At 37.5% G+C, this 16,275-nt stretch overlaps 1 protein-coding gene across 2 annotated transcripts in view; it reads left to right on the forward strand.

Moving 5' to 3' along the window:
* LOC106091864 (carbonic anhydrase-related protein 10) overlaps positions 1 to 16,275 on the forward strand; it is a 160,233-nt gene that overhangs the window by 39,019 nt on the left and 104,939 nt on the right. The window lies entirely within an intron of this gene.

The raw sequence follows: 16,275 nt of genomic DNA on the forward strand, positions 1-16,275 counted from the left end.
CTGCCATATAGACCGATCCTCCGATTTAGGGTCTTAGGCCCATAAGAGACACATTTATTATCCGATTTTGTTGAAATTTGGGACAGTGAGTTGTGTTAGTCCCTTCGACATCCTTCGTTAATTTGGCCAAAATCGGTTCAGATTTGGTTATAGCTGCCATATAGACCGATCCTCCGATTTAGGGTCTTAGGCCCATAAAAGACACATTTATTATCCGATTTTGTTGAAATTTGGGACAGTGAGGTGTGTTAGTCCATTTGGTATCATTTGTTAATTTGGCTCAGATCGTTACAGATTTAGATATAGCTGCCATATAGACCGATCCTCCGATTTAGGGTCAAAGGCCCATAAAAGACACATTTATTATCCGATTTTGCTGAAATTTGGAACAGTAAGTTGTCTTAAGCTCCTCGATATCTTTCTTCAATTTGGCTCTGATCGGTTCAGTTTTGGATGTAGCTGCCATATAGACCGATCTCTCGGTTTAAGGTTTTGGACCCATAAAAGGCGCATTTATTGTCCGATGTTGATGAAATTTGGGACAGAGAGTTAAGTTAAGCTCATCCTCATATATCTATAATTTGGTCTAGAGCGATCCAGATTTGGATATATATCAGCCATGTTGACATATCGCGATTTAAAGTCTTGGCCCCATAATAGGAGCATTTATAAGCCGATTTCACTGAAATTTGACACAGTGACTTATATTAGGCTTTTCGACATCCGTATCCTATATGGTTTAGATCGGTTTATTTTTAGATATAGCTTCTAAAAAGGTCAATATCTTGTTATACACAATAAATCAATGTCATATTTCGATATAGCTGCTATGGGGCATAAATTAGACATTTTTCACCGGATTTTGATGAAAGGTGGTTTACATACATACCCGAGGTGGTGGGTATCCAAAATTCGGCCCGGCCGAACTTAACGCCTTTTTACTTGTTCCATTTGTGCTTGTTTTCGATTCACCCTTTTATTGAATTCTCTACACTACACATATTTGGTGGTTACAAACTCACATGACTACACTTGAATGAATGCCTCAGTGCTTTACAATGCTCCATACACTATGGGGCGGAATACAGCACCATCAAATCACCACATCTGCACATGGGAGTTAGTTTTGTTGTATATTATTTTTGTGGTCGATGTTTGTGGTCTGACATATTAACAAATAATTTTTAATTTCCCCCACCACCGGCAAAAAGGAGAGCACAAGCAGGACGGGGTGTTAACTAAAAAATTGTTGCCATGTTTTGGCAAACACATTGCATTTCTGTTGTATGCGCCAATGTGATAGAGTGGCTCGCGTAGCTGACTTTATAAAAAAAGTTGGTCAATTTAATGAATTTGTGGTAAAACGGACAATTGCAAAAGTTTGTTTTAAATTTTAGCCATGTAACTACATGTGTAAGGTAGTTTGTGTATGTGTGTGTGTGAGTATTTATGTATATAGCTATGTGTTAAAATGCTCCCTCTAATTGTATTATAATCATAGTTTGTTTAATTAATACGTTCTTGTTTGGTTTGCCATGCTTTGTTTGTGTCTTGAAAAAGGTCAGGTTAAATACTATATCAAATACCATGATGTCTAGACATTTGTTAGCGAAAATCCTTTTGTGGCTCATACACACCAACTTACGCCTTACAAACATACACTCAATTTGCACACATACTCGCATAGTAATTTCTATATCAAATGTTGCCCATATGACTTCATGACATGCAAATTCCTGTAGAGTGGCCAATTAAATGTCATTGCAGGTAAATTTACCGCTCTGATGAAAATTCCTTGAGGCAAATTTGGCTAATTAATACTGGCCTAGGTTTGTGGTAGTGCACAAAGAAGGTCAATAGTTGCAATGCATTTCGCATCCTGGACTAAATATTTGCCATTAGTTTAAGCATGAAGAGGAAATTGTCAACATGGTTGGAATTTATGATAAATTTTGGTTAATTTGAAGTCGGTTAGACATAGGCGCCAGCGAAGAAGTTCTGTTTTATTGAATTTGGCCGCCTCATACCCAGTTCAGAAACATACTTACGAAGATGAACTTGAAATGGCCATGTCCGTCCGTCTGTTTGTCTAAAGCACGCTTACTTTCGAAGAAGTAAAGCTAGGCGCTTGAAATTTTGCACAACTACTTTATGTAAATGGGCCAAATCGGTCCATGTGCCATATAAACCGATCTTGGGTCTTAACTTCTTGAGTCTCTAGAGGGCGCAATTTGACTGAAATTTTGCACATAATGTTGTGGTATCACTTGCAACAACTGTGGTAAGTATGGTTGAAATTGGTTCCTAATCTGATATAACTGCCATATAAACCGATCTTCGGTCTTGACTTCTTCAGCTTTTAGAGGGCGCAATTCTGTAATCTGGCTGTAATTTTGCACGTGGTGTTTTGGCGTCACTTCCAACCACTGGGCTAAGTATGGTTTAAATCAGTTAATAACCTGGTATAGCTGCCATATAAACCTATCTTCGACCTTGACTTTTTGATTTCATGAGCCTCAGAGGGTGCAATTCTCATACGATTTTGCTGTAATTTTGAATATGGAAATTTTGAAAAAGTATGCAAAATCTAAATCTGACCATATACTGTCCACTATATACTTCCAGGTATTGTCCATATTCCATATGCTCTCTTATTATAGCCACCACCGAAGGATGGGGGTACATTCATTATACCCACCACCGAAGGATGGGGGTACATTCATCATACCCACCACCGAAGAATGGGGGTATATTCATTTTGTCATTCCGTTTGCAACACATTGAAATATCCATTTCCGGCCCTATAAAGAATCTAAGACGATCTAGACATGTTCGTCCGTCAGTCTGTTGAAATCACGCTACAGTCTTCAAAATTAGATATATTGAGCTGAAATATTGCACATGTTCTTTTTTTTGTCCACAAGCAGGTTAAGTTAGAAGATGGGCTATATCGGACTATATCTTGATATAGCCCCCATATAGACCGATCCGCCGGTTTAGGGTCTTGGGCCAATAAAATCAACATTTATTATCCGATTTTGCTGAAATTTGGGGAAGTGAGTTGCCTTAGGTCCTTCGACATCCTTTGTCAATTTGGCTCAGATCGGTACAGATTTGGATATGGGTGCCATATAGACCGATCCTCCGATTTAGGGTCTTAGGCCCATAAAAGCCACATTTATTATCCGATTTTTCTGAAATTTGGGACAGTGTGTTGTGTTAGGCCCCTCGACATCCTTCGTTTATTTGGCCCGTATCGGTTCAGATTTGGTTATAGCTGCCATATAGACTGATCAGCCGATTTAGGGTTTTAGGCCCATAAAAACCAGATTTATTTTCTGATTTTGCTGGAATTTGGGACAGTGAGTTGTGTTAGGCCCCTCGACATCCTTCATCAATTTGACCCAGATCGGTTCAGATTTGGATACAGCTGCCATATAGACCGATCTGCCGATAAAGGGTCTAATGCCCATAAATAAAGAATTTTTTTGAGCCGATTTCGCTGAAATTTGAAACAGTGAGTAGTTTAAGTCATCCCGACAACTGACCCAAATATGGTTCAGATCAGACTATATTTAGATATAGCTGCAATATAGACCGATCTCACGATAAAGGGTCTTAAGACCATACAATTTTTTTTACCAATTTCGCTGAAATTTTAAACAGCCTCCCGAAATCTGGCCTAAATATGGACTAGATGGGTCCATATTTAGATATTTAGCTGCTATATAGACCGATTTCTCGATAAAGGATCTGAAGCCCATAAACATTTTATTTTTTTCGATTTCGCTAAAATTTAAACAGCAAATTATTTTAAGTCTCCTGACAAACAACCTAAATATGGTTCAGATCGGACTATATTTACATATAGCTGTCTTATAGTCCGATCTGCCGATAAGGGGTTTAAAGCCAATAAAAGCTTTATTTTTTACCCGGTTTCGCTGAAATTTGAAACAGTGAGTAGGTTAAGAACTCCCACCATCCGACTTAAATATGGTTCGGACTGGACTATATTTAGATATAGCTACCATATAGACCGATCTGCCGATAAGGGGACTGAAGCCCATAAAAGCTTTTTTTAGTACCCGATTTCGCTGAAATTTCAAACAGTGAGTTTTTCTAAGCCACGATATCCGACCTTAATAAGGTTCAGATCGGTTATTAATTGGATATATCTGCACAAAAGCCAATATTTTGTTCTACAAAATTGAATAGTGACATATATATTAGACCAGTTTTCACCGGATTGTGACGACAGGGGGCTTACATATACATACCCGAGGTAGTGGGTATCCAAAATTCGCTCCAGCCAAACTTAATGCCTTTTTACTTTATATATCCTTTAAATTTCCCTTTGTAAAGTAGAAACTTCTCATAATTTTATATAACATTTAAATTTAATTAACTTCATTTCAGTGAGGAAAGCATAGAACGTTCAACTAAAACTTACTCCCTATTAGCATGTAAATAAAAAAGAAATATTAAAATCGGGATTTTTTTAGTTCAGCGAAACATCTTTGGCCTTTTAGAGCACAAACATAATCGTATAATGTATAATCGCTGCACTTTGTCTGCTGCAGCCATTTTCATGGCATATCGGGTGTAATGTGTGGAGAAATTTTCACGGTGTCTGCGTTGAGGTGTAATTTACACAGCTTGTTTCAATCTGGGATTTCTCCCAAATTTACCTTACTTGGTAGCTCGGATTTCAGCGAAGCCCCTAAATCTAAAACCGCAGTCAAAAGACAGATAATACCAAGAATTTTGTCATCGATTGGAACGTCACGCGCGTGCTCGGCTGACTAGCTAGTTCGGGAGATGTGGGCGGGGTACTTGTTCCCTCGAAATGACGAAGCATCACAAATAAAAAAAATATCACGCGCGCTTAAAGTGCCCTTAATGGTTTTAATACAATTTTTCATAATCACAATACATAAGAGTAAGATGGCATTACTCTTGGCCTCATAACCCTCCCATCCATGGTTTTTCTATGGCCTAAGAAATTAAGAAAAACCCCTTTAGCACTACCCCTACAGTCTGCTTGCGAAGTTCACATCAAAAATCTAAGTCCTCATATTCAAATTCCAAATATTTCACCTTTATTATAACTCACATGTCTTATAATTAAATTCTAGCTTATATATTTATAGAGAAAAAAAAAATGGCAATGGTAAAAAAAAGAGAGCTTTCTAGCTTTCGTCTTTCTCTACCGAACAACCAATAGCGGCCATAGAGAAAGAAGAAAGGACAAAAACAAAATCAACTAAAAATGTCTACCATGTATCAAAACGATCAGACTTACAGTTTTTATATACCGCCTGCTCCCACGTCAATGCTGCATGAAGGCCTCCGTGCTGGATTGATGATAATGAGCTAGAGGGGGGGGTGAAGCTTAAATATGATCTATATGGTGTGTTGATACATGTTAGTACAATGACTGTTAGAAAAAAATGAGTTTTACGTTAAATTTAGTTATAGATTCATATCGTAGTTTAAACTTAAAAATGTCTTAAGAATTAATTTTAGTGCAATATTTATGGAATTCAGGTGCAATATTTAAAACATTAGAAAAATTTTAATTTTTAGGCAAATTTTATAGGTAAGAACAATTTTTCCTGGTTGTCCATTTTATGGGTAGGCAAATTTTAGAAAAATTCGATGTTAATATAGGCAATTATGTAGGTTTAAGTTCATGTTAGGTTAATTTTAAGTAGGTTTTGTTAGCTAGGTTTAGAATTTTTATATTTTTATTAAAGTTGTTTCCCCTTGGGGTGTGGCTTATTAAAAATGGCTTCCTTTTTTTCTTTTCAAATGGCTTTTTTGTTACTTCAAACACGGCAAAAACATGGCGTTAGGAATATTTAGGGGAGCTGGGTCCAACGAAGATTCAGGACAAATTAGACACTTGGAGGCAAAAATATGACGTCATATACTTTAGCGGGGTTCATAGAATGTTCTAGTTCCATAAGGCAATCAGCATGGTCTTAAATATGACAAATTTGGCACTGTGATAGAATTCTTGGCGTTTTGGGTGGTTACTTATAGTTTTCAGTCTCTCGGTTCCCATGAGACTCACTTGGTACACAGCCTCCTGTACTCGGTGTCCAAACCGAGAGACTGAACGTAGCAAGTTACACAAATAAATGGAGTTATCCTAGAAAGTTAAAAATGATATTTTTGATTTGCTAAATTCTCCTATGACAGGCAAATGAATTACCTTTCTATTATGGATAACACCGAAAAAAAATGTCACCACAACAAAAATGTCACCACAGCTTCAGATGCGTTTTTATTCTTCCTCAAAAGATTTCACTGAAACCCTCTATGCAGATTGCACGGGTTCTATTTTATTTAAAATTACTGGTTTAACTCTTTCACTTTGTAATTTGTCAATACTCAAACAAAAAAATTAATTGCCGGAGTAAACTTCACTTTAACGTGTTGAAGCCGAATTTAGAACAGAACAATTGACAGACTTTGAAGACAGAGCAAACCTTAACTCGAAGCAGACTCTGACCTTGGCATATGTACATAATGTACGACAATATGTATATTGGTGCACATATACGACATTACTTCCATTGGAAATCATAATGTTCAATTGTTGTAAAATTCGGACCAATCAACTATTCAAAATCAATCGCAAAAATCTGTGTTGGCAAGTGACAACATGTACTGGAGATGAGTGCGTGACACATCAAGACGTGATTTGCGTAAATCAAAATTAACTACATTTTTGCTCGAGAGTAATGTAAAGACACCTTGTGTGAAACTAATAAAAATCATTCGTATGTACATACGTAATGATCACCTTAACAGTCCATCCCTATCATTACCATGTCCTCTTTAGTGTAAAAACACTTCGGGTGATCGCATGAGGGTGAGTGATGTTACACCCACGCGATCATCTCCAATAACCATTCCATGCACACGCAACGAGGGCAACAAAAAAAAACAAAACTTCCACATAAACTTCCAGGAGTCTGTACATATCTACATGCATGTAAAAATGTATGTACGTACAATTGTAACAACGGTGTAATAGAACTTAGATCGGTGATGTTCTGCGAATAGGGAATCCAATTCAGACAAAAAAAAAAATTAACAAAAATAAAAATACACCAAAAAGAAAAAAAATCAATTGTTACAAAACAGGTTTTGAGGGATTGCGTTAGCCAATACAACAAAAGCTGAAGTTATGTTCGGATATCTTTGGCATGAAATCTACCAAGTGGTTTGCCGGTCAAATCGACTAAGTCATAATAACAAGAACCATGTTTAGTTAAAACCTTAGCTTTTTCGAACTGATTTGCTAATTTGCTATTAAAGTGATCAAGTGCCTTAGACTGTGCAAAGTTTCTGCGGTAGACTATCTGTCCTACGTCATAACTAACTGGTCTAGAACGCAAGTTGTATGTTCGGGCGTTTCTTTCATACGACTTTCTAATGTTCACTTGAGCCTTTTGCCTTATTAAGTTAAGTCTTTCATCACCTTTCACATCAGACGAAGGGTCCTCTAAAAGATCTAGTTTTCGAAGTAAAGAGTAAGAATGACCATTTGACATCATATTTTGACCAAATAAAACGTAGTAAGGTGAGAAGCCCGTGCTTACATGTACGGAACTTCTTAAAGCAAAGCTGATTGACGATAACTTCTCATCCCAATCTTTCTGATTAGGTTTCACATATGCACGTATCGCTGCTAACACCGATCTATTTACTCTCTCGCTGGCGTTGGCCTGTGGGGAATAAATAGCCGTAAGATTATGGTTAACACCATATGATTCCAAAAACGATTTAAAAAGATTCGACTTAAATTGAACACCGTTGTCCGTTGTTATAGTCTCTGGAACCCCAAAAATATGGAAGATCCTTTTCTCTAAAAACTCGACAATAACGTTGGCAGTGAACTTTCTGATAGGCTCGAGGAAATGAAATTTCGATAGCTGATCTAAAACGATAATAATACCTATATTTCCTGAGGAAGATCGAGGATATGGACCAAGTAAGTCTAAATATAATCTCTGAAAAACTCTAGAAGGAGAAACGTGTTGTCCCATTGGTGGGCGTAAAATCCTATTTGAGGCTTTTGTTTGCTTACAAACATCGCATGACTTAACGTAGTCTGAAACCTGTCTAATCATTTTCGGCCAAAAGAAGAACGACCTTAACCGAGCTAAAGTTTTTCCAATGCCACCATGAGCTGAAAGGGGATGATCGTGAGCGCGTCTAATCAGATCCTGGGTCAAAGCTTGTGGTATCCAAAGTTTCCACGATAATTGTTCCTGTACCGGATTTCCTGTGGCATACTCTACTCTCTTATATATATAACCATCATCAATGCGAATATCAGGCATGTACTTAAGCTTAGGCTGTAACTTCTCTATCAAAGATAAATATTCTGTTGAACGAAAAGCCTCCGAATTCATGTCTATCTCTACCGAATTCTCAATAGCTTCTATGAAAAGATTTTCAATATCTCCTAAGGCTATCTCCTCATTATTCTCCGAAAACATTCGCGATAAACCATCGGGAACTACATTTTGACTTCCTTTCCTATGTTTAATCGTGAAGTTAAATCCTTGTAATTTTAATGCCCAACGCGCAAGTCGTCCATGTAGGTCTGTCTGTCCCATTAACCACTTGAGCGAAGCATGGTCAGCAATAATCTCAAATTCGTGTCCTTCAACGTAGGCACGGAATTTCTTTAGAGCCAGGACTGCAGCTAAACATTCCTGCTCGGATACCGAATAATTCTTCTGGGGAGTTGTCAACTTCTGACTCATATACGCGATCGGTACTTCATCGCCATCATCATTTCTTTGAGCAAGAACTGCTCCTATTCCATATTTGCTCGCATCACATTGAATAGAAAAAGGACGAGAAAAATCCGGGTTGTGCAACACAGGTGCTGTACAAAGAAGGTCTTTCAATTTCACAAAAGCGTCTTTAGCTTCGTCATTCCAAACAAATTTTCTTCCTTTCTGTAACATATCGGTGATTGGTGAGGAGATTGAGGCAAAATCGCGTACAAATCTTCTGTACCAACCACAAATTCCTAAAAATCTACGTAATTGTCTAATGGAAGTTGGCAATGGGAAGTCTTGTATCGCCTGAACTTTATCAGGGTCAGTTCTGATAGTACCATGGCCTATAATATGACCTAAATATCTGACTTCCGAAAGCATAAACTTACTTTTCTCCATGTTAATGGTCATGTTAGCTCGTCTCATACAAAGTGCTATCTCGTGCAAAAGCAAAACGTGCTCCTCAAAAGTCTCAGTGATCAAGAGGAGGTCATCCAAATAAATAAATACTTTTGTACGCAAGTGAGCGGGTATCACTTTGTCCATAAGTCTGGACATCGTCTGTGGTGCGTTACATAAGCCAAACGGCATGGTGACGAACTGGTAAAGCGGACGGCCGGGCACAGTGAAGGCTGTCTTCTCCCTTGACTCTTGATCTAATGGTATTTGCCAAAAAGCGTCTTTCAAGTCAAGACTCGTGATGAGTTTTGCCTTTGGGAGCCTGCTGAGAATACCATCGATCAAGGGTAAGGGATAAGCATCCTTAACTGTGACACTGTTCAGTTTACGAGCATCCAAGCACAGTCGCACCTTCCCAGGCTTATGCACCAATGCCACAGGTGATGACCATGGACTCTGCGACTCCTCGATCACTCCTAATTTCAACATGCGGTCTATTTCGGCGTATAACAATTTTTCAACAGCGGGCGAAACGGCAAAATGTCGTTGCTTAATGGGTTTTACATCCGCGGTGTCAATGGAATGTGTAACCAACGAAGTACGTCCTAAACCTTCCTTAGAATAAGATGGGAACGAGTTAATGGCTGCATTCAACCTGATTCTCTGGTCATCCGTTAAATTCTCTGACAAATCATTGGCTACGATCTCACTACAATTTCTATGTATGGGTTTCGGAACATTATCCGAAAATACATCACTAGCAAGTCCAAAAGCTCTAACAAAATCTACACCTAAATATAAATTCTGTGTCAAATCTGGTATGATATAAAATGCTATGTCTCTGGTTTGTCCTCTAAAAGCTACTTTCGTTGTGACACAACCAGCAGCGTAATGTGAGGTTCCATCTGCTGTGTTCAAAGCACATTTAAATCTCTTATAATCGTATCTATTCTCTTCCAAAAATCTATTGGCGTAGTCTGAGGCTATACACGATACTGATGCACCAGTATCAATCATTCCTACTACATCTTCATCAAAAATCCTTACGGTTGCAAAAGGTCTCAAACCAAAAGTCTTTTGGCTAGAGATAAGGGCTGAGCAAATCAATTTTCTAGAGGATAATACCTTCCTCCAAAATCTCCTCAATCTTCTCGTCGATCTTTTAACTTTCCTTACCATCTCAGAAACAAAAATCTCTTCGTTAAAGATTCTCGATCTGGCTTCTCTATATTCTCTGAGGCGAATGTGAAAAGGTTTCAAATGTCTTGGCAAGTCATATGTGGGGGTGTCTTGACAGGGCGGTAAATTGTCTTGGCAGGGTGTCAAATTGTCTTGGCAGGGTATTAAATTGTCTTTCCAATCTTCATCTGTCTGGCATTCTGTCGATACTAACACTGGGTTCCCCTGGACTGAACTGTTTTGTTCGTCCGGGTTCCTGAAAAGTTTTTTGAATTCCTACTGCACTTGGGGCAATTGGGCTTAAAAATGTCTGGAGCGCCGCATCCAAAACAAAAAATTTTCCGTTCGGCTAGACAATCATCAAATCTATGACCTGTCTGGGAACAATTCCAACAGACTGTGGGACTTACTTCCTCAATATCAACTTCTATTTCCGAATTGTCTATTATATCTGTTTGTAATTCTGACACATTTCTTCTGGGTGGAAATGTTCGGTTCGATCTATACCTATTAAGCTCCTCCTCTAAAATTTCATGTTTACGCACATACTCTCTAAGCTCCGAAATTGAGTAAATTGAAAAATGCAAAAGCTCCTTGCGTACTTCCGGTCTAAGGTTTCTTTTCAAAATCTCAACTAATTCATGCTCACTTAAAGGACTCTGTAGTCGATCAGAAATTTGCAAAACTGCATCATAAAATGCATCAAAACGCTCATTCATTCTCTGTTTTCTACTTCTAATTTGCTCTTTCAAATCAAAATCTGTGCGTCTATCACGAAACTGATTTCTCAATTCATGGCACAAAGTATTCCAATCAATTCTATTAGTGGTTCGGTGAAAACGCCAAAACCAATCGGTGGCTTTTCCCGAAAATAACAAATCGATATGACGACATAAGGTGTCAAAATCGCCTCTCAAATTCTGAATCGTAAGAGAATGTACTCTATAAATGAAGTTGTCTATTGACAAACCTTCTTCCTCCTCTCCTGTAAATTTGATACGCCAACTGGCAATAATACTAGACACTTTATCAGGGGTCAAATACACATTAGGATTATTTCTGTTACGGCTATTTTGGTTCAGATTGTCTTGGTTACGGTAGGAGTTTGCAGAACTACGTCTGTTCCCATTGGGTTGATTCAGGGACATGGTGGCAAGCTGATTCCGAATCGCTTCGTTAATCATCTCTTGTAAGGAACGATCGCTAACTTCCTGGTTCTGTACTGGTCCTTGAAATCCAGCTCTATTATCTCCGATAGGTGGTACAAATTGATTCGAATTTCTGGGGTTATTTCCAATAAAATCATTGAAATTGCTTGCTTGACCATTTTGGACAGGCAATGAATTCCTGTTAGTTGCATGGCTATCCATGTTTACAGTCCTATACAAAGCTCCTCTCGAATTACGAAAAATATCTGCAATACTGTTACGTCTTCCTGATTCTGGTGGGGGAAAATTCAAATTAAGGGTACCTTGATCTAAAAATTGATCTAAAGGATTTCGGTTATCATTAGCTGAAATCATATCCTGGTTTGTCGGTTGTTGCAGTTCGACGTTTGACTTATTTTTCCCTGCAGGGTTCTTCCTAGCAGAAACAGGCTTCGAAACAGTACCCTGTCTGGTATTAGTGGCACTATTCGAAGGATTCTTCGTGGTTTGGCTCATTGACGCCAAAATATCAAACGGCACGAGTCTATTCTGTCTACAAAGCTTTCCACAAACTGGACACTCTTGGGTTTCATTTAACACACGGACTATACAATCCTTATGAAAAATATGCTTGCATGGGGTAGAAACAATTACTTCGTCTAATTCAAAATCTTCACTGCAAATTATGCATTGATTAGGGTTGTAGTTTTGTACTGAGCGAGGTATGTCCTCGCTACTATGAACCAAGGACATAATTATCGAATATATCAAAAACAAATATACAAAAATAACTGTGAAACTTCACAAACAGTGTTAGGGGTATAAATTTGCTCAAAAACTAAATTCTGAAGCAAAAAAATAAAACAAAATGTACGTGACTAAAGAAAAATTGTATTAGGCTGTACACACTAAAACTTCATCAAAATTGTCAAATCCAAGATTCAGAAGTGGACAATCTGAGCAATGCCAATCATGCTACAAGAATTGTAATTCCTATGCTTCCTCTTCCTAAATTCTCCAATAAATTCGTAATCTAATATGCACAAGTTAGAAATCTGTACTGCTTCATCTGACAAAACATAAAGGAATGAATAACTAGGAAATCGTTATGGACAGTAGAAGGATATCACACCCTAAATACAGTATTTCCGAAAACTTTTTCTAGATATTTCACTCTTGATCTAAAATCAAAAAGAGACAAACACTATGCAATTCTGCAGAAACAAAAAAAATCTAACCTTTAAAATGAAAGATGTAAAATAATGAGGTTTCCCAAAAACAAAGGACTGAACTAGGTGGAGAGGTTCATGTTTCTAGTATATATGGATATATAGCTACTGGATCCGATGTCTTCGGGCCCCACGTTGGGCGCCATTTTATTGTAATGTGTGGAGAAATTTTCACGGTGTCTGCGTTGAGGTGTAATTTACACAGCTTGTTTCAATCTGGGATTTCTCCCAAATTTACCTTACTTGGTAGCTCGGATTTCAGCGAAGCCCCTAAATCTAAAACCGCAGTCAAAAGACAGATAATACCAAGAATTTTGTCATCGATTGGAACGTCACGCGCGTGCTCGGCTGACTAGCTAGTTCGGGAGATGTGGGCGGGGTACTTGTTCCCTCGAAATGACGAAGCATCACAAATAAAAAAAATATCACGCGCGCTTAAAGTGCCCTTAATGGTTTTAATACAATTTTTCATAATCACAATACATAAGAGTAAGATGGCATTACTCTTGGCCTCATAACCCTCCCATCCATGGTTTTTCTATGGCCTAAGAAATTAAGAAAAACCCCTTTAGCACTACCCCTACAGTCTGCTTGCGAAGTTCACATCAAAAATCTAAGTCCTCATATTCAAATTCCAAATATTTCACCTTTATTATAACTCACATGTCTTATAATTAAATTCTAGCTTATATATTTATAGAGAAAAAAAAATGGCAATGGTAAAAAAAAGAGAGCTTTCTAGCTTTCGTCTTTCTCTACCGAACAACCAATAGCGGCCATAGAGAAAGAAGAAAGGACAAAAACAAAATCAACTAAAAATGTCTACCATGTATCAAAACGATCAGACTTACAGTTTTTATATACCGCCTGCTCCCACGTCAATGCTGCATGAAGGCCTCCGTGCTGGATTGATGATAATGAGCTAGAGGGGGGGGTGAAGCTTAAATATGATCTATATGGTGTGTTGATACATGTTAGTACAATGACTGTTAGAAAAAACTGAGTTTTACGTTAAATTTAGTTATAGATTCATATCGTAGTTTAAACTTAAAAATGTCTTAAGAATTAATTTTAGTGCAATATTTATGGAATTCAGGTGCAATATTTAAAACATTAGAAAAATTTTAATTTTTAGGCAAATTTTATAGGTAAGAACAATTTTTCCTGGTTGTCCATTTTATGGGTAGGCAAATTTTAGAAAAATTCGATGTTAATATAGGCAATTATGTAGGTTTAAGTTCATGTTAGGTTAATTTTAAGTAGGTTTTGTTAGCTAGGTTTAGAATTTTTATATTTTTATTAAAGTTGTTTCCCCTTGGGGTGTGGCTTATTAAAAATGGCTTCCTTTTTTTCTTTTCAAATGGCTTTTTTGTTACTTCAAACACGGCAAAAACATGGCGTTAGGAATATTTAGGGGAGCTGGGTCCAACGAAGATTCAGGACAAATTAGACACTTGGAGGCAAAAATATGACGTCATATACTTTAGCGGGGTTCATAGAATGTTCTAGTTCCATAAGGCAATCAGCATGGTCTTAAATATGACAAATTTGGCACTGTGATAGAATTCTTGGCGTTTTGGGTGGTTACTTATAGTTTTCAGTCTCTCGGTTCCCATGAGACTCACTTGGTACACAGCCTCCTGTACTCGGTGTCCAAACCGAGAGACTGAACGTAGCAAGTTACACAAATAAATGGAGTTATCCTAGAAAGTTAAAAATGATATTTTTGATTTGCTAAATTCTCCTATGACAGGCAAATGAATTACCTTTCTATTATGGATAACACCGAAAAAAAATGTCACCACAACAAAAATGTCACCACAGCTTCAGATGCGTTTTTATTCTTCCTCAAAAGATTTCACTGAAACCCTCTATGCAGATTGCACGGGTTCTATTTTATTTAAAATTACTGGTTTAACTCTTTCACTTTGTAATTTGTCAATACTCAAACAAAAAAATTAATTGCCGGAGTAAACTTCACTTTAACGTGTTGAAGCCGAATTTAGAACAGAACAATTGACAGACTTTGAAGACAGAGCAAACCTTAACTCGAAGCAGACTCTGACCTTGGCATATGTACATAATGTACGACAATATGTATATTGGTGCACATATACGACATTACTTCCATTGGAAATCATAATGTTCAATTGTTGTAAAATTCGGACCAATCAACTATTCAAAATCAATCGCAAAAATCTGTGTTGGCAAGTGACAACATGTACTGGAGATGAGTGCGTGACACATCAAGACGTGATTTGCGTAAATCAAAATTAACTACATTTTTGCTCGAGAGTAATGTAAAGACACCTTGTGTGAAACTAATAAAAATCATTCGTATGTACATACGTAATGATCACCTTAACAGTCCATCCCTATCATTACCATGTCCTCTTTAGTGTAAAAACACTTCGGGTGATCGCATGAGGGTGAGTGATGTTACACCCACGCGATCACCTCCAATAACCATTCCATGCACACGCAACGAGGGCAACAAAAAAAAACAAAACTTCCACATAAACTTCCAGGAGTCTGTACATATCTACATGCATGTAAAAATGTATGTACGTACAATTGTAACAACGGTGTAATAGAACTTAGATCGGTGATGTTCTGCGAATAGGGAATCCAATTCAGACAAAAAAAAAAATTAACAAAATAAAATACACCAAAAAGAAAAAAAAATCAATTGTTACACGGGGTACACATGAGATTTACACTGCCCACATGCATGGTACCAAAAACCAATGACCACTAAGTGGCCATTGCTTAAATGGCATCCAGATAGCACTTTACTCCAAACAAACACACAACACAAAGACGACGCAAGGTCTGGAAAGTGGAGAGACGGTTGGACGGACAAACAGGATGGACGAAGGCTTTTGAAGTTGGGAAAACTAAAAAAACAATCATAAAAACTTCCAACATCCGCAAAGTTACCAAAATCATGTACAAAGTGCTGAAAAATAATGGCTGAGCCAAGCAACCAAACAACTAAGCCAATAACAACAACACATATAACAAATTTCAAGTAGAGAACAACAAGATAAAGTTTATTTTGGTTAAAGCGCAACGAGAAAAGTGGGTCGGAAGTTTTAAATGTAAATCAAAAAAAATTAAAATAGTCATTTGGTTGCATAAAAATATTTTTTAAAACAGTCCTATAAAAGAAAGACATGAGAAAATATTATAAAACTATGTCCACCAACAAACATAACTGGGTAATAAATGAACCTGTTGCGGACTTAAGACTCTAAATCGGCATATCGGTCTATATGGCAGCCATATGTAAAAATGGCCAATTATACACCATCTTCGGTTCGGATGTCGGGGTCCTTAGTGCTGCTCACAGTTTTAAATTTCAGCGAAATCTGACAAAAATCTCGGCTCTTATGTGCCTAAGACTCTAAATCGCCGGATCGGCCTATATGGCAGCTTTATTCAAATATAGTCCGATTTTACAAATTTAAGTACTATGCCTATGTATAGAAGAACGAGTAAAAAGGCATTAAG

This window comes from Stomoxys calcitrans, chromosome 4 (genome assembly GCF_963082655.1).
Source record: "Stomoxys calcitrans chromosome 4, idStoCalc2.1, whole genome shotgun sequence".
NCBI lineage: Eukaryota > Metazoa > Arthropoda > Insecta > Diptera > Muscidae > Stomoxys > Stomoxys calcitrans.